At 41.2% G+C, this 22,325-nt stretch overlaps 1 protein-coding gene across 1 annotated transcript in view; it reads right to left on the bottom strand.

Moving 5' to 3' along the window:
* Nucleotides 1–22,325, bottom strand: part of syt7a (synaptotagmin VIIa) — a 100,993-nt gene that overhangs the window by 77,668 nt on the left and 1,000 nt on the right. The window lies entirely within an intron of this gene.

Raw genomic sequence — 22,325 nt, 5'->3', positions numbered from 1 at the left:
AAGAAATCCAACCATAGATTATTACACATAGAATGTTTAATAATGAGAAATGGCACAGAGAAAAAGTATTGAACACACTTGCTGGAGTTTATTTGACACTTCGTAGAAAAGCTTTTGTTGGAGATGACAGCTTCAAGACGCCTCCTGTAAGGAGAAACTAGTCGGATGCATTGCTCTGAGCTTTAGTTCCTTCCATAGATTTTCTACTGGATTCAGGTCAGATGATTGGCTGGGTCATTCTAGCAGTTTTATTTACTTTCTATGAAACCAACTGAGAGTTTCTCCGGCTGCGTTTGAGATCATCGTCTTGCTGAAACATCCACCTTCATCTCATCTTCATCATCCAGGTTTTTATCAAGAATGTCTCGCTACATTTTCTTGTTCATCCTTCCTTCAATTATATGAAGCGTGCTCGCTTCATATAATTGAACTTGATTCAAAATGCTTTTCCTTCAGCGATGGAGTCTTTGGTGGTGAGTGTGCAGACAGGTCATGACGATTGAGTGGGACTGAACCAGCTGATATTACTTTGCACTAAGTGGCAGGATTGCTTTCTAATCACTGATAGATTTCAGCTGGTGTTATGACTTTAGGTGCCTTTTTGCCTTTCTTCATGTGTTCAATACTTTTTCTCTGTGTCATTTCTCATTATTGCACATAACTTAATTCATGGACATCTTTGGTTTGATTCTTTGCATTGGATGGGTTGTTACTGAGATTTGGTGAGAATTTCATGTAAATAGCACCTTAAGAAATGTATTTACTTAGAAAGTTGGTGACATGTTCAGCAATGTTCCCTCTAATTTTTCATGTGTCTGAGCGAACACACAAACTCCCTGAGCGGTCCCTTGGACCACTGTGAGCAACAGCAGACGTGTGCACTGTGGTCACAGCAGCATCGAATTCATCCAAGTTACATGGTTTATTAAAATAATCAAATTACAGAATTTATGTTAGACTACTTTTAATTGACTGCTTTAGCCCACTTACAATGAAAATTTAAAAAAAAAATCTTGTTCATAACCTGTGTAGCATGTTAACACTATTGGAAGTAAAAAAAACAAAAAAAAACTTGAACTCCAATTTTGAAAACACAACTTTCCTTTTTTTTTTTTTGTAAAGCTCTGACTTGTATTATGAGTATGAGTCTGTGGTCTGGGAGAGAGTCCTGTAACTCTCTGTCTGCAAAATACAGTATATAATGACCAATGTTGGGCAATTAGTTATATAGTTATATAGTATCTGAGTTATGCAAACAACAAAGTTTTTTGCAGCTGTTTACCTAAAAATGCAGCCAAGGCGTTTTTTTAAATAAACATTTCACACTATTTACAGAACAATCAGGTGTTCTGCATCAAATCTGATGCCACACAAATTATTTGTGCCACTCCAAAAAATTATTTCTGTCCACTCTGAGATAAAGGAGAACAACAGCCTGATACCTGCAGGTCTGACAACAGGAGATGTATCACTCCTGTAACACCTGTAACATTCAGCAGTCGCCTCATTGTTCTGACACACACAACAACACTATTGACTACACTACACACTAACTACACAAGATTTGCACTAAACGTCACAAATCTGTCACATCTCAACACACCACCGTCACTCCTAAAACTTCCCTCTTCCTAATCAACTAAATGCCATGTTGCCATATCATTTTTTGATTGGTCGACATGGTACATTTTTTGACCAATAGGAAGGAGTGGGGTTTTTTTGGTTTTGTCTTTGCTCACAGGTGGAGAGAGCTTTCGAGCGTTTTCCCTATAAAATGTCATTTTTACCGTTTCTTCCTGCTGTAAATATAAACAACGATAGTATTCAGGAAGAAAACCAAACATTGCATATATTTTATTATAACTCCGGTTTTACGTGGCCTGTGGTATAGTCCACACTTTTTCCGTCAATTGTTCCATCTATCCTGCTCGCATCTCCAATGGTTGTGCACGCTGTCATTAACGTGGCTTCACTCCACATCAGCCACGCCGCTTTGCTAGCTAAAACACCGGTGTCAACACATAAGGACACTGTCATAGCCTGTCAACCACGTTGATTAGCTGCGTATATAGAATGTGAATCGCATTATTGGCTGGACTATGGGATAAGGTGTCATCAATGTAATCCGATACAGGAGCAGCCAGTCACTTACTGACTAACACTGCAAAACAGAATTGTTAAAGTTTTAATTTTAATTTCAATTCAGGTTAGATTTTCTTTTGTGTGCGCAACGCAGATTTTCTGTGTGCAGAGATTGTGCCAGCAGTGTGCAATTGTGCAATTGTGCAGGCACGCAGCTTAGAGGGAACATTGATGTTCAGTACTTTTACATTTTACCAGCTGTATGTACCACCAATCATTAATATGGATAATTACAATATGTAGTAAAGTAGTCAAATCAAGACATTATTACTGGTTAGTTTGTCAGTTGAGGTAACTTTAGATTATTGCATCTTTAAATATTTAATCTTTAGATCTATAAATTAATATTATCATTATGATATTCATAAACAAATTTAAATTGCCCCATTAAAATTTTCACAATACCTCTCTTATTCGTTAGATTTGTACATTTTATATTAACCTTTTTTTTTTATTATTATATTTGGATTCTATATTCTGTTTTCTCTTTAAATGTGTTACTTTCTTGTCGATTTTTACCTTACTGAGGTATTTTTTTTGTTACATTGTCTGCATGCAAAAAACATCTTCATGCTGTGGGAAGCAGCTACAGCAATCCATCATTATCATCAAAAGAGAGAAAACAGAAGGTGGATATTTCTATCTGCTGGTGGCATTTGAAATTAGAGCTGAGTCTAACTGTGCCTTTGCAACATTTGCCTCATTTTTTGTTTTACCGGTCACATGTTTGCTTTTGGATATTTAAATAATGTTTAATAAGAATTTCAAAATGACAAGAGAAGCTCAACACACATCTGCAGTCTTCTCTGACCACTCCTCACACAATAAAATTGAAAGTAAATGCTTAGCATGTATGTTTAAAAAGATACTCTGCTTAATGTGTCTGGTTTTTGTTTCCGAGATCACGGCTGGTGGGGCAGAGAGTTGCTGAGTTGAGAGTTTGGCTAGAAAGGTGGAATTTCAATATGCTGGTCATCTTTTTTTGGCATCATAGCTGCCTCTGTGATCACCCATGAGTTTGTAGCTGTCACCGTGAAATCACTACATGAAAAATACATAAAAATATTTGACTCCTCCAGCACAACAAGGCCCTACAACTCGTTTAGCCTTTTAGTCATTACAGAGATTTTACTCTGTGATAGTGCAGGTAGCAGTGAGATGAAATTTGGGCACATCAACATTGGCTGGAATAGAAAAGTTCATGATGCCAGAGTTTTAGTTAACCCCTAAACGCAACGCTGATGATTCATAGCCCATAACCCACCACAGAAACATAACATCTGCAGATTTAGATCATATTTGCATATTTTGTGAAATCCACCATGAGGATGTCATGCTAGATGACAATCTTCATCAAGAGGAAAATGAAGACAATATAGAAAATCTTTACAGATATAGGCAGTGCAGACACAAGGAATCTGTGTGTTTAACACCTGAAGTACCTACAGCCAAGGTCAAAAGTAAGAAGGAAATTTAATAACTCAGTTGGGTAAATTAAACTGATACTTCTGCTGTGCTTTTATTTTTCATCAGTGATTTATGTTTGGTGGTCATCAAGGTTTTTATGGCAGCATGTAAACTTATCCAAATGAACCACACAAACAGAGCAATCGCACAAGAGCTTGTTTTAATTTACCTAAACCTGCAAAGTGTGCAAATGGACTTTGAAGAAACCAGCAGTGGGACTCAAAGGCCTGCCTGAAGTCAAAGCGTGAAGGTATGATGGAAAAAGTAGAATAAATATTGAATGAAGCACTTGAAAGCTTTGTGGGTATTTTGAAAATCGGTGACTATTCATAAGTTGATGAAAGGGAACTAGTTATCTAATGGAAGTGTTTAAAGTGGCGAGCACAATACCTTCTCAAAACACTAAACGATGCACGGAAGAAATGTGAGGCTCAGCAAAGGGTATGATGTGTGTGTGTGTGTGTGTGTGTGTGTGGGTATGTGTCCATGCTTATTTGTGTGATTGCCAGAACGTGGCTGAGCTGTGCCTGTGGATGCAGGGTGATTCACCAGGCTGTTCTGGAGGACTCCTGTGTGGGCTCACCATCATTGAAATAGGATCTAAGACGAGGAAGAATAACGAAGGCAAACACGAGGGAACACAACAGACAAAGCAAAGATCTGGGCTTCCCTTAAGGACCACTGTATCCCCCCCCAGTCTGCAACAACTTACAGCAAGTGCCCCTTCCACGGTGCTTTTCACGGTGATGTGTGGTTGAACAATGGAGTGGTCATAAAGCAGATTACGTAACAATATGTAAAGGTTTGGGAAGGGAGGAGGAGTTCCAAGGTGTCACTCCTCCATGCATCTGGGCTGGAGAGATTGTGCAAACCTCTGCTCAAAAAGCAGCACCCAAAATAGGATTAGACCAGAGCAAGTAAAAAAAAAAAACTGAAACGTAGACAACTGCCAGCATGCCCTACCTCCAGGCTGTGCTAGTTGGGGCCTGGCAGGCTGGAGGCTGGGGAAGGGGAGGGGGAAGAGGAGACTGTGCGTATGGCTGTGGCTGTGCTGCCCTGATGGCTGGAGGAAGACAGTGAGGGAGCATAGGCATGCAGGCCTACAGATGCTCAGGGCTTTTTATTAGCCTGCTTCCCACTGCAAAGCAAAAAAGGGCCATACAGGGCTTATTTATTCCTCCTATTCCTAATGTCATCCCTAAAACATTCTTGAATCTCTCAGCACTTCATTACCCGTGTGCTGATTGCCAAATGGGTTACAGTTTACAATAGTTATCGTCATTCTTCCTCCTGTTCTTCTTCCCTGCCCACATCAGGTTAGCCAGCCGATAAAGATTCAAAATTCTTCTCGGCCTTATAGCTGTGGCTGGTGGCCCATGATTCTTGCAGAGAACAGCCATTCATGGAAACAAACACGCATCCAGAATGTGCCTAGAATAAACTGCAAATTACACTTGGCCTGACCACATTGCTTCCTGGCACACATTTAATGTATGTTTATAATGTTGAAAGGATAAAAAAACCACATTTGTTTTCCTCAGCCACAGATCTACTGTAGAGACAGGAAATGCTGTTTGGTTCCCTCGTGAATGGTCTTCAAAACACAGCCCGCCCCGCTTGCCACAAACAAACAACTTGTGGTACTGTATGCATGTCGTACAAAGTTGTGGATGACCCCACAGCCTTCACATGCAGTCAGACAGGCGCTTGCTTTCACAGTACACTGAATATGCAGTCACATGCATCACTGAACACTGCTGAAGGTTGTTTGAGCTATTTGATCGCAGGAGATCCTGAAAGCTGTTTGGGTGCAGGAACACCTGTATTAGGAGGCTTCATTTTGGATCAAAATGTAAACAGAGCTTTAGTAGTAGCAGTAGCATTGGCTCAGTCATAACAAGCACAAACACAGAGGCTATTTTACAGCTGTGGACTCATATTAGAGCTGAATTTGAAGATAGATAGATAGATAGATAGATAGATAGATAGATAGATAGATAGATAGATAGATAGATAGATAGATAGATAGATAGATAGATAGATAGATAGATAGATAGATAGATAGATAGATACAAAAAACTTTTTAATCTATCCAATACAAAATCGCCATCTGTGATTAATTTTTACTAGTGGACAGTCTCCTTGCTCTCATTTTGAACATTCAGGTTTTTCCAGCTTGTCCCAGTACTTCCTACAAGCTGGCGCATGCGATAGGCCTTGACATTATTCAGTTTGTCCTTCTTCTGAGCAGATCCAATGCTAGCTGCAGGGCCACTCAAACCAGAGCCTGCAGTCAACAAACTCGTGCTGCTATGCTGAGCTCGCCAGGGGTGCAGAGCTAACAGCGTGTACTGTCACCAGCTGTAAGTCCAAGATGGCGGAGTCCATCAGAGACTCATGAAAGGATGTATAAAGGATAATTTACACTATGGATTCCTGCTCTCAAACACTGAGATAGATTTAATTCTGTCTGTGAAGCTGAATTTAAGAAATAAGTGCATAAAGTTCAAGTTTTTAGAACATGTTTAGCGCCATCTTCTGCCAGTACAGAACGTGACGTCATCTAGTTGGCTGGTTGGCTGCGGCTAATAGACTTTAAGTTAGCAAACTAGTGACAGAAATGGTAACTCAGTGGAAAACAAGGGTAGTAAAACTAGAGGAAAAGCAGAGAAACCGATTAGGATACTTGTATTAGTCACACATGCAGACCTCTGTTTCTAAATCAGACTGCAAAGCTGCATGCATGCTCCAGCTTCATCCTCCAAAAGAATACCTTAGACCAAGGACACACTATAGGTAAATGGAAGCATGCACTGCATGTTCCTTCTCCATCACTGCACACAGTAATAGCTTCAGGTCAGCACTATATGACCCGAGTAGAAACCATTCATACATATTCAGACAGGTTACTCTGAAACTACATCGCCACATGATTGAAGTTCCACTTTAAAAACAGGGCGTGTGTCATTGCTGGAATATTACCACATACGTCATCAAACTGAAATGAGATGATATTATCAGACAGTCAGAATTAAGCACCATTTATTGAGCTATATATTTAAAATTAAACTCCATTTACAGTGGAGAATCCAACTTTGCATAAGATTTTAAGGTCAGGGAAGAATCTTCGACCTTAATTCCAACCTCTTCTTCCCCATCCTGCTTTCCATTAATTCCTCTTTTCCTCACTGCTCTACCTAAACCTTACAGACTCCAAATACCTGGGTTTGTGATCTCTTGGTAGATAGCGCGCCAGCAGGAGGCATTTTATGGTCCACATCCAGGTTGTCAAATCTGTCTGGAGCGCATTACACAAAGTGCTGCTGCAAACAGTGGGTAATAAACAGTGGGAAACAGAGCACGGCATGCCGCATTTAGAAGCAGAAGAAGAGGAAAATGGAGCAGTCTAAAGGACACAGGATGCATTTTCACTGAACTTCCCGAAGCAATTCTCTGCTCACACTAGACACTGTGACATCCCCTCCTCTCCCAACCATCATCTGCTCCTCTGCCGGCCCAAATCTCTGTCCGTCCTGCAAGTTTTCAACATTTCAAAGGCAGTAGTAACACTGACCAGCAGTATATGAGATGCAGATATAACACAGAATTAAATATTTAATACCAACAGGCTATTACATTATATTAATATTTCAGAAGAGTTAAGGAGAGGGGCCTGGGGGGGGGCTCTGAGATCTGGATTGAAACAGAGGTGTCAAAAATATCTCTGCACAGAATGATAATATGCTACTGCTACTGAACCAGGGCCCTATATTTTTACACATAATAATCAACATGTAACATAGTTCAAGGCACAAGACAATATACAGCAAAGATACATCACGTATTCCCCGACATGAGAGACCTATAGATCTATACGTTCTGCCCTATGACCTGGTGTAATTCATGTTTCGTGCTTCCTTGGTGTGTTTCATATTAGTGGACGCTGCATGCATGATGAGGTTTGTCAGGCGCTTTAAGGAGGAGGAAACTTGTCAGAGGAAGCTGGGAGCCACACGCCTGTCAATCCTCGGCGACATCTGATGTGCAGTCATTGTGTGTTTTCCTCAGAGTCAGAGCCTGCTTAGTGGAGGATCTCAATTTGCGGTGATCACCAAATATTAAGTGTCATTTTTTAAGCAACGCTCCGCCAAAAACCAAAAAAAGGATCCTAATTACGAACGCTCTTGACGTCTGGCGTCTGTTTCTTACAGCTGTTCCCATGCGTGCATTTTACTTCCTCTAGTTACACGCTTTCCCATTTCTGCTTTTACTCATTTCTCCCACTTTGTCCTTACCTCCTCCTTCTGTTGCTCTCTAATTAAGCAGTGTTTTGTAGAGGGCAGTGAACTCAGAGACAAGGGAGGAACAGATATACCCCAGGGAAAGATGGTGCGAAAGGCAGATACTGTGACGTCCTATGCATTATCCCACTGATAGCTTATTTACCAAGTGAAGATCTCAATCATCTCATTAAGAGTGTGCTGACTGTCACTGATGAGCAAGCAATTCACCGTCCTTATCAAGAGGAAAATTACATATAAGATAACATATTTTAGCACAATCAGTCTTGTGTACAGTAGCAGCTGACAAATATTACCACCCAGGAAGGACTATCACCACAGGGAGGACGCGCTGTAAGACTCAGCATACTGGATGATACCATGACAATTATCATTTAGTGGTTTTAGGCATTCAGGCATCTTGTTTTGATTATGCAATCAACATGCTTATTTTGGTTGTGAGTGAGCTGAGCTGAATCACAGTGAGCTCTCTGTTTGACCCGCCTGTTTGTTTTTCCGGGCTGTGCAGCGGGATCCTGCTTGTGCCCAAATATCCTGAGCGCATGGAACACACCACGGGACTGGAAAGTCAAGATTTCGCTGTTTACTTGTGCAAATGCGTGTCTGAGGGTATCTGAGCGCGTGCCAACTCTGTGGGCAAATAGACTCTGAGAGTAAGTGACCAAATATTGAAATATCACCCAATGTCAAGACTGTTGGAGTGTATAATTATTCGCCTTTTATGACTCATTAAGGGTATCAGCAGCCCCTCCCAAGTCTGAGAGCCATAATCAGCATAAGAAGGGTCTCAGGGCGGTTGGCATTAATCAATGACTGTTGTGGACGTGAAATATGATCTGTGGATGTAGAGAAGTGCTGCTGTTCTTTAGCGTGAGAGCGAAGAGCAAGAAAAAGAAACAAAGAGAAAGAGACACGTGTTTACCAGAGGCACAAAAGGCACATTTCATCTTTGTAGCCCGGACCAATCAGAAATGTACTGCTTGGACGACTCGGCCCAATCTGGCGTGTCTCAGCTCTGCCGAGTCCGAGGCTGAGCTCTCTCAGCTCACTCCCGTGCATGCACAATTGCTTGCATCCAATTCATTGTGCTCTTCCAGCTGTACCAGTTCATGGCGTCACTAAAGCAAACATATAAGATAAGCTTGTGACCTCAAAAAGAAAAAAAAGTTAACTTGGCAAAGGAGCGGGTGATGAAAATAGTAATCAGATCATTTTTAGAGACAGAGTAGGCGAGGAGGAGATGGTGGCATCAGTAATTTCATCTTTTTGTGCTTATAGCAGGTACAAATAACTTGAACCCAAGCCCCTTGATTATATAGAATCTGCCCTCACACGCCTACACGTATACACACACACACATTTTCCCATTTCCCTAATCAGCCATGTGAATCCATATTTGGGTTTAGAGATGTGGGACTGTGTGTTTCTTTTGTCTATGTCAGGTTTTCCCACATCATCTGTCCCTCCTGCCCAGGCTCATTACTCTCTGTTCTGCCTGCTCCTCTTCCTCCTCCTCTCACCAGTGCGCGTCCCTTTCCCTACAAGCAGTGTTGGGAAGGTTACTTTTAAAATGTATTCCATTACAGATTACAGAATACATGCCCCAAAATGTATTCTGTAACGTATTCTGTTGCATTACTCAATCAGAGTAACGTATTCTGAATACTTTGGATTACTTAATATATTATCATGCTGTTTACAACTACATGAATGTACTATTGCTGTGATTTATTACTGTTACTGAAGGTCCGCGGCTCCGAACCGTAGTAAAGGGACCTCTGGCTAATACGGTGGGTTCTGTGTCAGGCTCGTAGCCAAAAACTAGCTTTACTTTGTTGTCTGGGTCAACTTTGCTAGTGAGAGACAGAGAGAGGTGTTGAAAGGCTGCTCCAACAGAACTTATTGTTTTTGGAGGAAAACACGAACACGGTGTACAGTCGAGTCTTAATAGCTTACTTACAACTGGGCTCGTCAGGCACTCTTCTTGGCTGCAGTGGTTATTATTATATTTACATGCTTCCAGCTCCCGTTTTTGCTCAATGACAGCTCGTAGTTTTCCTTTTTCTCCCTCCCTCGCTCACAGACACATAACGGGTATGACAGTCCATTCTCCCTGCAGCACGGACTACACTGCCTATGATGCTACATTCTTTAGAGCTATACCTGTAGCATTCTGCCTATTAGCTTAGCACAACAACAACAAAAAGGCCTCTCTCACCCAGGAAACACGCAGAGAGAGCGTCACCCTGTAACCATGGCAACCGTAACGCTGCCACCTGGAACAACAGAACGTAGCTGTCAAACAAAACCCAAACAGGCCTGAATCGCCACAATATGAAACAGGGAAGTACCGCCGTGTAATCCATTTATTTCAACAAAGTAACTGTATTCTAAATACCACCTTTTTAAACGGTAACTGTAACGGAATACAGTTACTCATATTTTGTATTTTAAATACGTAACGGCGGTACATGTATTCCGTTACTCCCCAACACTGCCTAGAAGACACTCAGAATGGCGAGATAAATCTAAAGCAGATGTGAAATATAATAATAGTGTAAACACGTTTGCTGAAATTGTCTTTTTGCAAAATAATACATATATATATATATATATATATATATATATATATATATATATATATATATATATATATATATATATATATATATATATTTGTTTTTAATAGAAAATGAGTGAACTTACAAGGATAGAGAAGAGAGCAAAGCAAAAACATACTGATAGCTGTTGCTCCGAGTCTGTCTATGAGTTGCAGTAAAAGCAGAAGTGTGAAAACAACCCACACAGGGACAATGAGTCTGCTGAATCCTATTCATGACCTGGCCCAGTCCTGCAGAACAAAAGCTCTCCCAACTTCATAATTTACAGTTTATGTGTGCTTTCCAACGAATCCTGATGTGGCCGCAACCTGCTAATGGAAGAGAGTACACACTGAGAGTGCTCACTGCCATCCTGTGCATTTTTAACCTCACATAGTCAAAAGCTACCTCCCTGGTTTGTACACAGAGGGAGACAGACCAGGACGTCTGAGCCAGCATTTACTGAAGCTACAGTTATGGAACAGTGAAGGGACTTAATCCATGGAGCATGCTTACCTATACAGCTAGATAAGGTGAATGAAGGAAAATATCCCTTGCCCGGCTGGTCACCAATGAAGGAACGAGAGATGAGACGGAGGAACGAGGAACGAGGGAGAAATACTCGGCCAGCCAAGCTGAGGAGATGGCAGTCATACAGCCCAATCTGTCAGTCTGACTACCTTGCCAGATACAGGGTGGCTCACACAAAATTACACACTTTTTGCTAAATACCAAGAGACAGTGAGGCTATACACACACACATACACACACATAAAAATTGTGGCTCCAGCACACACACCAAGTTGTGGAACATGCTGTACTGAAGCAAACAGCATGATGCAACTGCAATTTAAACGCCCGCTCTTTAACAAAATACGCACACAATTCGTGGTTCACCCTCTCTTCCTGTTAGCACACAGTGTCATCTCTTGCATTAAGTTAGCTCGATGGCAACTTGCGGTGACTTTGGTGTAGGAGCTGTATTTTGCTCCAGTGACGTGTATGGCTGCCCTGTCTCCCTTTGACGAAGCATCTGACATTTTAAGAGAAACACTTTATTGAAGAAGAAAAACACCACCCTGCTATCTGTACAGTAAGTATGAAGCTACAGCTAGTAGCCTGTTTGCTTAGTTTTGCATACACTCTGGAACTCAAATTTATTTAAAGGTTACAAAATCTCACCATGGTAAAAGAAAAAGATCCTTCATACTAAATAAATAGTAATATAAATTTTTAAACTGATAAGTAATAGAGGGATGTTTGTACTTTGGCAGGTTAGCTTTTTTCTCAGTGTTTTCAGCCTTTTGATCAGCCTAGGCTAGCAGGGTGAATTAAGGTATATCCTATTAAAAGATGCACAATTTCTGTCTCTTCATGTGTCTGTTCAGAGTTCTCCAGCACGACCAGGAGATCAGGAACCAAACTTGGCACACAAGTACTATTAAACTAACTCTACACTGGAAGAGATTCACATGATGCTACATGATGCTACCCAGCAACCACCTACCAATCCTTTAGACACCTACAAGGTTCATGTAGCATAATTAACTGTATAACTGCACTTAAGGCAATGGGATTTCAAGCCATGTCAATTAGTCCAGCATATAAAACCAACTTTTTTCCTGCCTGTGATCTTATGCATTTTAGTCGAGTGCATCATGATGGCATGCATAGGGAAAACCATGATGCATGTAAATATGCAGCTATATTGGATTTTAAGTTATAAAATCATCTTTTACTTTATGAGTGCATGTTCGATTGAACAAAATCTTGCACACCAGTTTCTCACTCTACATTTAATGAGGTGTACAGTAGGCATGATCTGATAAACTCATGTAGGTGTTGTTCCTACATTATAATAACACTGTGACTTCAGTGTCATTTGACTAAACAGACCTTGTCTGGGCATTCATTTTGCATTAGCCAAGAAGTTAGCTAATGCTATTAAAAACTATCACGTGCAAAACAACATGAGTAACCTGATCATATAAATTAGTAAAGACACTTCCACACAAGAGATTTATGTAAACAATGGCATTTTGTTTCTTTTTCCTCCATATTCCAAAGATATGACATCACAGCAACTTCATTGGTCAGTTGTAATGTTGGTCCTGGATCAACATTATTATGATGATGCAGGACACCAACACGGGGATATCAGATACACCGTAGTAGTAGTAGTACTTTTTTTTTAATGGACAGGTGTCAGGTGTGAAAACCTTGATGATAGACGTAAATACAATTTATCATATATAAGCATGCTATGAGTCTCGTATTTGTCTGAGGTTTATTTATAAAAACAACCTCTACCACCACTTTTACTCTGCTCAGTGTGGTTGTATATCAGTTTGCTAAGAGCACATACAGACAAAACACTACAGCATGGGCGTGTAGTAGTACTCACCATATATAAGCACGGTTGTCCCCTAATGGTTAATAATACTGCATAATAATCTACAATGAGCTGGCACTTTGTCACACCTACATTAACATTACCCTTATCTACACGCATCAGAAAAATACTATGAGGAAAAAAGCAGAGCAGTCTGAAAAGCATAAATGAATATGTGCTACTTTTTTTGTGCAAATCATTCTGAGTATTTTATTTCTCAGTTCCAGCATGAATAGAAAGTAATGTATTCTGGTGTGAGAGCACAGAATTGCAGTTAACTGTGCTCACATAGAACTGGTATCATTTAAATAGACAGATATTAAAGCATGCTCTTTTTTCTATTGTAACCAATGTGTAAAAAAAACATCTTAAAAAATTCCTTGATGCTTAGGCCCAGCCGGAGGGATGCTCAAGCACAATGTATTTGCAGCACACTGACAGAAACCCTGTAGTCAACCGTCCCATTTAACTCTCAGTTACAAAGGGAGTACAGTAATCATTTTTCCCAAAATGTCAAACTATTGCTTTTATGACTTTGGGCAGTTTTCTTTTAGAGGACACCTTTGTGGATGAGTGGATCCAGCTGGGGGCTTTTGTTGCGTGTCATACCCCCTGTCTCTCTCCCTTAGTTTCCTGTCTATAGTCATCAGCTACCCAATATATTAAAAAAAATACAAAAGTTCAGGGTCATTTATGCTAGCTCACACTGCAGATCAGTTCTGCAGGGTCTGTTTAAGATGAGCAAAATTACAGTTGGTAGCTGGAAAAAATGCTTTGAACCCATTATAACAGAAGCTATTACTCTTCATCTGTGTAAAATCGTGGTGTGGAAAGACTAATTATGCTCTGGAATGGTAATGATGTCTGTCAACAGGATAATTTGCAAAGAATTCACTCTGAGCCTTAAAGTGAATGCGATTGTGCGACCACTGGAGGTTTAATGCGAGGATTAGTGGTGGTGATTTAAGACTGGCAGCGAGGGAAAAGGGCATGTTTTCTAAAAAAGCAAAATACTACAGAGCACGACTACATTACCGATGAGGCCATATAAAACAATAAGAGTAAGAGCTTGGAGTGACCTCAAGGGGCTTAGGCAAACTCTTGACCTGCTGCAAACATAGCCATCATATATTAGCAACACTCCAGACACTGTTCCTCTGGAGAGATAATCTCATAGAGCGCCCGAGCCACCTCAGATCTTTCATATCAGCGCCATGGTGCTCTGAAACACTATGGCAACTGCTCGCACACGTAATCTCTCCTGGGTGTGAGATGCAAACAGAGCTAATAAGTTTGAAGAGACAGCAGTGATCACATTTCCAAACGACTCTTTGCATCCTGCTCGGATAACCAAATAAAGGATATTCTCAGCAAACCACAATCCCACTTTCAAAACACTTGATCCTAAGATGACAAGCGCCAGGCTATCCATTATGCAATACTCTCCTTTTCTCCATCGCTAATCAAAAGTGGAGCAACTTCCCTGGATGGGATTAACAGTCGCTCAGCCTTGCCTCTTTGCTTTTAGGACAGGGAAAAAGGTGGTAGGATGCACTTAACCAAATGCATCATGGCACCTACTGACAGTGGGAGCTGCAATGAGACTGTGGAGGTCATTGTGGTGGCCGTTGGTTGGGGAGGGGGGATAAGGAGAATAAGCAAAAGAGATTGCGAAGAGAACACGAACCGGCACAGCGGCACTGGGTGGTTACGCAACAGCATACACAGAAACGTTCGCTACACACGCGCAGTAACCGCAAACATGACAAATGTCCCACCGCTGCCTCTAAATTTGAGTCAGCCATGTTAAAAGTTAGACATTAAACCGGTCCAGTCAGTTATGAAGTCACATTGCTCTTTTCAAGTTTGCCTTTTTTTCTCCTCTGCTTCCTTTTCTCCCCTTCCCCTATCCCAGACTAAAGCTGTCAACTACCCTTCATTCTTTACTATGCATGCCTCCCATCCCCGCTCTTCTTCCTTTTTGCACACACGTACATAGACATATACACACAAGGCCTCCTCTCCTCTGCGTGACCTTGACTGGCTAGCACTCCAGGGCTTGTTCTTTGCCTCTCCCTCTCCCTCTGTCTCTCTTGTTCCCTCCATCTTTCAACGCTCGTCTCCACTCCATCGTCTGCCTCCCTAGCTCTTGCCTTCTATCACTCTCCTGCCGGCCGGCTGATGCTAACCGGTACCCCCCCCCCCCCCCCCCCCCTTTTTTTTTCTCCTTTTCTTTTTTTTTCTCCTCCTCGTGAAGACACAGAGGAGAAAGAGACAGAAGATGGCAGAGAATGGAGAAGTGAAAGACCTCCCCCTCCTCCGCAATCTAGTCAGCTGGGAGAGTCCACCATAAAAATAACTCCAGCACTAAGAAGCTCTATCAACAAGTCTGCTATATAGGGACTGACTGATTTGTTATATTAACAGAAAAACTGGACTTCCTGCATGGATAATTTGTAATAGCTGGTCAATTACATTGCAGTTACCCCTATTTAGCATCTATTGCAGCCATATGAATATTTAAAAAATGGTTTAAAACACACTTAATGCAGTTTTATTTATCAATGCTTTGATAACAAATCTAATTTTTCTATATAAGAAGGCAGTTGATGCATTGACCTAAGAAGTGAAAGATCCCCAGTTTGATCCCCAGAGGAGACACAGATCCTTTTGCGGTTGTGCCAGGAAGGGCATCCGGTGTCAAAACATGTGGAGCTACCCGCTGTGGCAACCCCTTGTGTTTAAGAGAGCAGCCAATAGTAGTAGTGGCAATAATATGAAACATGTCTGTAAAGAGGAAGTCCTTGTTAAATGCTCAATCGGGAGGGTGCTTAGGATAGTGGGAGAAGCGAGGGGGGTAAACGAGACAATAAATAATTAAATGTAATACGTCTTTACATTACATAAGGCTGATTCCGTGTTATGTATGACTGATGCTCCCAGAAAGGGTGCAGGTTAATCAATGGAGCAAAAAATAAATCTATTCTCCACAAATTTTCTCAGTAGCGCAAATTGCTTGATTCAAAGTGTGATTAGACTTTGCTCTAATCAGCTGATATGGCTTCCTGTTCCACCAGGGAGGATGACGACGCCTCTCAGTGGAACAGTGAAGCAGCAGGTCCAAATCCATGTTTCGTTGCAGGTGTTCCTACAAAAGCATCTAATTGCCTGAAACCGAACCTGTTCTTCGTACTCCAGTCATCCTTGAGTTTTTGTTTTTTCCCCCCAATGGCTCAGCTCATAACACCCATCTGTATCATAAATTGGAGCAGTTAACTCTTTGACTATCCATTCAAAGCTGAAATAAACGTGAGCTCAGCTGACAGAGCAATCCATTAAATGTCAAACAGGGTGATTAAGCACTCTGTACAATAACACTGTTCCCGTGCCAATTTATGTACCTTACACATATCTAAGGTCTCTGCCACGATTGTGCTCAGCAATCTGATGCATGCAGACTGAAGCTCATGTATTTAACTCCAGATTTGCTATAATATATGACATTTTCATCTAATCTACATCTGAAATTAATACAGCAAGCTGACAGGACTTCAGCATAGCTCCCAGCTGCTTTATGTTTTATACAATATTAGAAGGGAAAACAGACGGCTTCGTGAATAAATATCTTCAGCAACCTTTCTCCAAAGTTTGATCACACAAATGCAGACTTGTTGAATGCACCTGCTAAGCCAGACATCTTTTTCTCCCAGGATCCAGTTCTTTCTTTTTTCTTTTTTTTTTTCAATTCATCTTGCTCTAAGAGGCATGGTCATTACAAGACTGCCACAGCAATCCCCCAAAAATAATTTCCCGTCCAACATTAGTAAAACAGCCATGAAGTCGAGGGACATCATCAATTTCTACAGGGCAATAATAACAAAGAGGTTAGGAACTCGCAGTCTTCCGCTGACACCTACACTTCACACCGTGTTAAAGACACCCCACAAACCTCCTCCGTTTTTTCCTTTTCATTTCCCTCGCACTTAAAATCCTTTGATGCACGCTAAGAAAGGTGAGACACCCGGGGCACAATGAGGGCCTTTTCATTCAGCGGTAAGTGATTACAGTAAATCACTCTAACCACAACTTTGGTTCATATATAAGAGCATATTTCAGCATGTTGCCTGTGGTCTGAAAAGTGGTGGCAAACCAGAAATAAAAAAGGAACAGCAAAAAAATGAAATCTATACTAGCAATTGCTAATAATTTTATCTCTAATCATATAGAATCTCTCTGAGGTCATGCTAAGGCACAGCAATGCTTTTATCTAAATGTGGTGGCTGTTTGATTTTAACGTGTTCGCCATTTGAGTCAGGCTCATTTGAATGCTAACATCTGCAAAAACTCGCTAAAAAAAGCTGAAGCACATGGGAATATTATTAGTACTAAAGAAAAATATGGTATAAACCCATCATCATCATCATTATTGTGCCAAAATGTGGCCCCCCAAAAATTCTCAAAAATGTGAAACGTGAAAGAAAGTGATTGGACTTGTTTAACTTTTGTGAAGACATCTCAGGCTTCTTCAGTTCCCTGTCCCAGGTATTTAAACTCTCCACCATTTGGTTTCAGAACTGAAGAAGCTTCTTTGATGAGAGGTGAGACGTCTTCACGAAACTTAAAGAAGTCCAGTCGCTTTCTTTCCGAGCTCCTTAAACCATGCTCAAACGTGATTGGTCAATAGCGTTATGTTTCCAGACTACAAGTGGACTGCAAACAGAAACCAGGAAACTTCCTGCACCAAAAACGTCTCTCACCTACATATGCTACATTTTCATAAGCAGAATCTGTTTGTGAAGAGTCATAAGCCAGTGTACTATAGACATATTAAATTGCAACTTGACAATGGTGCTTCATTCAAAAATAATGGGATCATCAAAATTATAACATTTATTTTCTGGAGCTCGTCCAATCTAGTAATTGATGAGATAATTCACAGTCATGATATTACTCCTCTAAAATAATGCCATTTGCTTGCTGCATAACTTTTATTACAGGCTGCATATTCTATGAAGAAGCCAAAAAATATATATACTCTACTTGAAGAGCTATCTTAGTGCAGCTCCTGCATGCCAAGTTTAAGTCATTTAGATTGGTAGCCCTGCCCGAATGTTTGGACACCAGCCCAAAACCAAGGCCAGCATCAACCTAAATCAATAGTGAACCTGACGTTATTACTATACATCATATTCAAGTAGTATGGGGTGCCAGACAAAGTCTGGGACCACACATCAAATATATTTAGGGCAATTTGTCCCAGATGGACAAACTCTGTTTCCAGAAGGTATGCATCACAGAAAGCAGAGAGAATAAAATGTCAGTGTACAGCTTTATACGTTATAGTTCTAAAATTGTGTTTGCCGTCAACTGGATTGTTTTAATCACGCATCCGACAAATTGGGACCCTGCCCCAAGAAGACATATTAGGGATTCACCTCTTACTGTCAGCGACGCAGGGTGAGTGCATAATACAAGAAGTCAGTCAACCACAGGTTCTCTCTCTCGGAGCGTATCCTCAGTGCAATCTATCAATAGATGTCTCAGTATCGGTCCAACAAATCTATTATCGATAGATGAAGCTGGAAAGCTCTTTTCCTGCTTTTCAACAAGCTGAAAAATGCACTTTTTCAACTGGAAACAAAACCTCCGGTCTCTGACTACTGCTGTTCCTCCCGCTGAAGAGGGAGTCGAATTGTAGCACAGACATTTCACAAGTAGAGGCAGTCTTCTGGTTATGCATGGGGTGATGATGCTGCATGCCTCACAGATTTTTCACACTCGCTGGTGATCTTTAAAGAGAAAAAAAAGCCACACACTACACACAGTGAGGCCCCATACAGACCCAATCCATTGATGAACAATGCCAGTGTCACTAGATAATTCCAGTGACTAATTACCTAAGTATAGAAAATCAGTTACAACAATTATCTTTAATTAGGATACAGCAGGCTTTGGTTTAAAACAATCATTGTTCAAAAGGAACCTAAAGATTGTATTTTAGATATAAGGATGAAAGTTAAAAGAAAGCGCTATAGCCATCTTTTTAAACAAAAAGCAGCTGTGAAGCTGTTTTCAACTTCTCAGATATGAAGATTATCTGTTTTTCTCTCAAAGCAGGCTGAACATCTTTGAGCTTGGGACTGCTGGGTATCGTAAAAGGAATCTGAAACTTTAATTTTTAGAGAATAAACTATGAATCAGTAACTCGTGAAAACCTGAACTCTCAGAGCACCCAGCAGCTCAGAAATCCAAAAAACTGATTACTGTTATTTAAGGACTATTAGTGCCACTGTGCATGACTTTCCAATTGGCTTTCCATCCATCTGCTTATCCAATTCAGGCCTATCCCAGCTGTCACTGGGAAAGATGCAGGGTACACCGTGGACAGGTTGCCAGTCTGTCGCAGGGCTAACAGGCTACTATTCATGCTCACATTTACACCAATGGCCAATTTAGAGTCACCAGTTAACCTAACCTAATCACCAATTAACCTTCTTCCCACAAAGCTGAAGTACTCAGAGGGAACCCACACAGACACAGTGAGAGCGTGCAAACTCCACGCACAAAGGCCCCGGCCAGGTGATGGATTTAAACTCGGGATCATTTTACTGTGAGGCGTGCTAACCACCACAGCACCACCCGCTGTTTTCCAATTACTCTGTGTTTAAATAACAAATACTTCCATCTCTGTATTTTCAGTACTGATCATCCTGTCTTCAAAAGTACATTTGTCATATTGCCGAAACCATGAAACACGAGTCTCTGTGTATTTTTATGTGCCAATGTGGCAAAGTAGGGTGGTGGAGACTGTGCCGAAACAGCCACATGATCTGGCAGGTGTTTATACTAGCTGACTCCACTAGCTGACTAAAATGAAGGCCTAGTTCAAAACGGGTGTGGTTTGGCATGAGTGAGTGCTGAATATCGAGTAGTAATGAGAATTAAGTACAAATGAGTTGGAACATCAGCATGCTGCCTACTATCAAACACTCCTGGAGCTCACACTGCAGCATTTTTCTGATCAGTAAACACTCTTAATAGTTGCTGAATGTTTTCCAATGGGCATAAATGAGGAACCGTTTAGCTGCCTGACTGAAGAGACAATAACAGGGTGCCACATTATCAATCTTCAGTCTTTGCTTTCTTCAGTGATTGACTTTTGTTCTCAACTTATAGTGATCACAGCCCACTTTCAGTCCTATTTCGGGTGTTTATTTGACGGTCACAGTTTGTGTGATTGTCAGGTTCACATATGATCAACCTGTTTGTTTTCACCCCCCACACTTTAATCCTCTGAGGCCATAATCAATATGTCCCCGGCAGACCTTTCTCCCTCTCCCTGCCACTCCACCTTGAGACGCGGTGTGAATTTAAAGGCCACATCAGTGCAGCGAGGGGAAACACCGACTCGTTTCAATGAATTAAAAGCGTCAATCACAAGTTCTTCACTCAGAAGAGTAGCTCCGTCACGTCTGGAGCCCGTACTCATAACTTTACTTCCTCAGTTGCAGTCCATTAATTCCTGAAAACATTCTTTTGTCTAACGCCGGGTTACAGCAGCGTTCACTTTAAGAAGCTCGCCTTGAACCTGTCTCTGACACGTGTGGCCCCCAAACTACAGATTTTTTTGATGTTTGGATTTCCCTTTGCAGAAATGCGTAGGCAGAGGCACAGTGGTGCTTTAAGCTCAAATTCTAATGTGCTCACAATGACAGTGCTAGCATGCTGATGTTGAGCTGATAATGTTCACCATCTTAATGTTTAGTGTGTGAGCAGGCGAGCATTTGCTCTGCACCAAACATTACCACAGCAGAGACTGATTGTGTTATTAAAATGATGGATTTTGACAATAAACCAAAGTATTAGAACTCACGGTGCCAAGATATTTATGTTCTGGAAATAAAAAATCAGGAAATCAACAGATTTGGGAACATGAATATCTGTACCAGTAGTTCTTGAGACATTTCATTTTGTACCGCAGGGATCCAATCTGGCATCCAAACACTAAAGCCACACTATAGCCCCAGTTAAAAAACAAATACACCAACAACAACAACCCCAAAATAAACAAAGTGGAAATTCAGATGTAAACTCACCACCTTTAGCTGTCAGCAGGGGCAATTCTAGGATCAAACCTTTTCCTTCCTTTCCTCCTTTATACCTTTGCAAACCTAAATTCAACTGCAGTCTAATAAGACACAACTTATTGTACTGTTTAAGAATGACTCAGAATGAATAATCACAGTTCTTGTACTGGTTTTGGGGTGGGCACTTCAGTTATAAAACCTGAGGCAAAGGCTCAATTATGTTGACCATAATTTTCCAGAGTTAAAGAACAATATGTAGTAAAGCAGATAATAGCTTTTGTCAGTATCTTAATCACACAAAGCTAGTCCATTGTACTTTAAGCAATTTTAAAAAGTTGTAGTGCCACTTTATATATCTGGACATAAGTAATAGAGTTGCCTTTAGCTGTAACCTGTGCTGTGCTATGATGAAATTTAGATGTGCTTAGGCACCCCCCAAAAAGGGTCCAAACTCACCAGTGGGTGTCAATAGGTTTGGCCACTAAAGTCATGTCCAGTCCAGTTTTGCATGCTTAAGCAGCTTCACACTCAACTGGGAACCCTCCACGCTAATGTCAGCAAGAATAATTAAAACAGTGAATTTTGTTGCATCAGTGTGAATTTTAAAAAGGTGAGATGACCCCCCCCCCAAAAAAACGACATGTTTTTGTACACTATTGGGACCCCTTGACTTTTTTGAGGTGGGGAGGCGTACATTGCTTTACTGTGACTTATCATCAGTTCTCTTTTTTCTGGAGACACATCACTTTAAAGGTGCTTCAGTCTTCTCAGATTCCCCCAAAGTGTCTAGTGTTGAAGGTTTTTTCTGAGGCGTGGGCGGTGTGTGTGTGTGTGTGTGTGTGTGTGTGTGTGTGTGTGTGTGTGTGTTGGGGGGGGGGGGGGGTGTCCTGTGTAATCAAGCCCATATTTCTGCTGTTTCTGACACCGCATTTATTCGCTGATCTCACTTGCATCATTGTTTCTAAAGCCAGCATCTCTCTCCGTCCCCAGTGGTGCTGCCGATGCTGCTGCCACACATCCCCGTACAGTACGTCGTGTTGTGGTCCTTGCATGTGTGCTGGGGATCACATTATCTCGCATCACAGGGAAATGAACAAAAAAACGGGCCCTCCCACTCTGCTTCTTTTTTCTTCTTCTTCTCTCTCTCTCTCTCTTTTTTTTTTTTTTTGCTCTTTTTACACCACCACCCCTCTCAGCACGTCCCGTCACTTCCCCTCCCCCTGTCCTCGGTAAAAAATAATAATAAAAAAGCAGCAGGTGTTATTTCCGTATAACCTGAAGATTTAGGTGGTAATTAGCATTACCTCTCAGCCCGGGAGAGTTATATTTATGCTTG

Source organism: Neolamprologus multifasciatus, chromosome 7 (assembly GCF_963576455.1).
Source record: "Neolamprologus multifasciatus chromosome 7, fNeoMul1.2, whole genome shotgun sequence".
Classification (NCBI taxonomy): Eukaryota; Metazoa; Chordata; class Actinopteri; order Cichliformes; family Cichlidae; genus Neolamprologus; species Neolamprologus multifasciatus.
The sequence above is the reverse complement of the archived record's forward strand: the minus strand, read 5'-3'. Positions and strand labels throughout refer to the sequence as shown.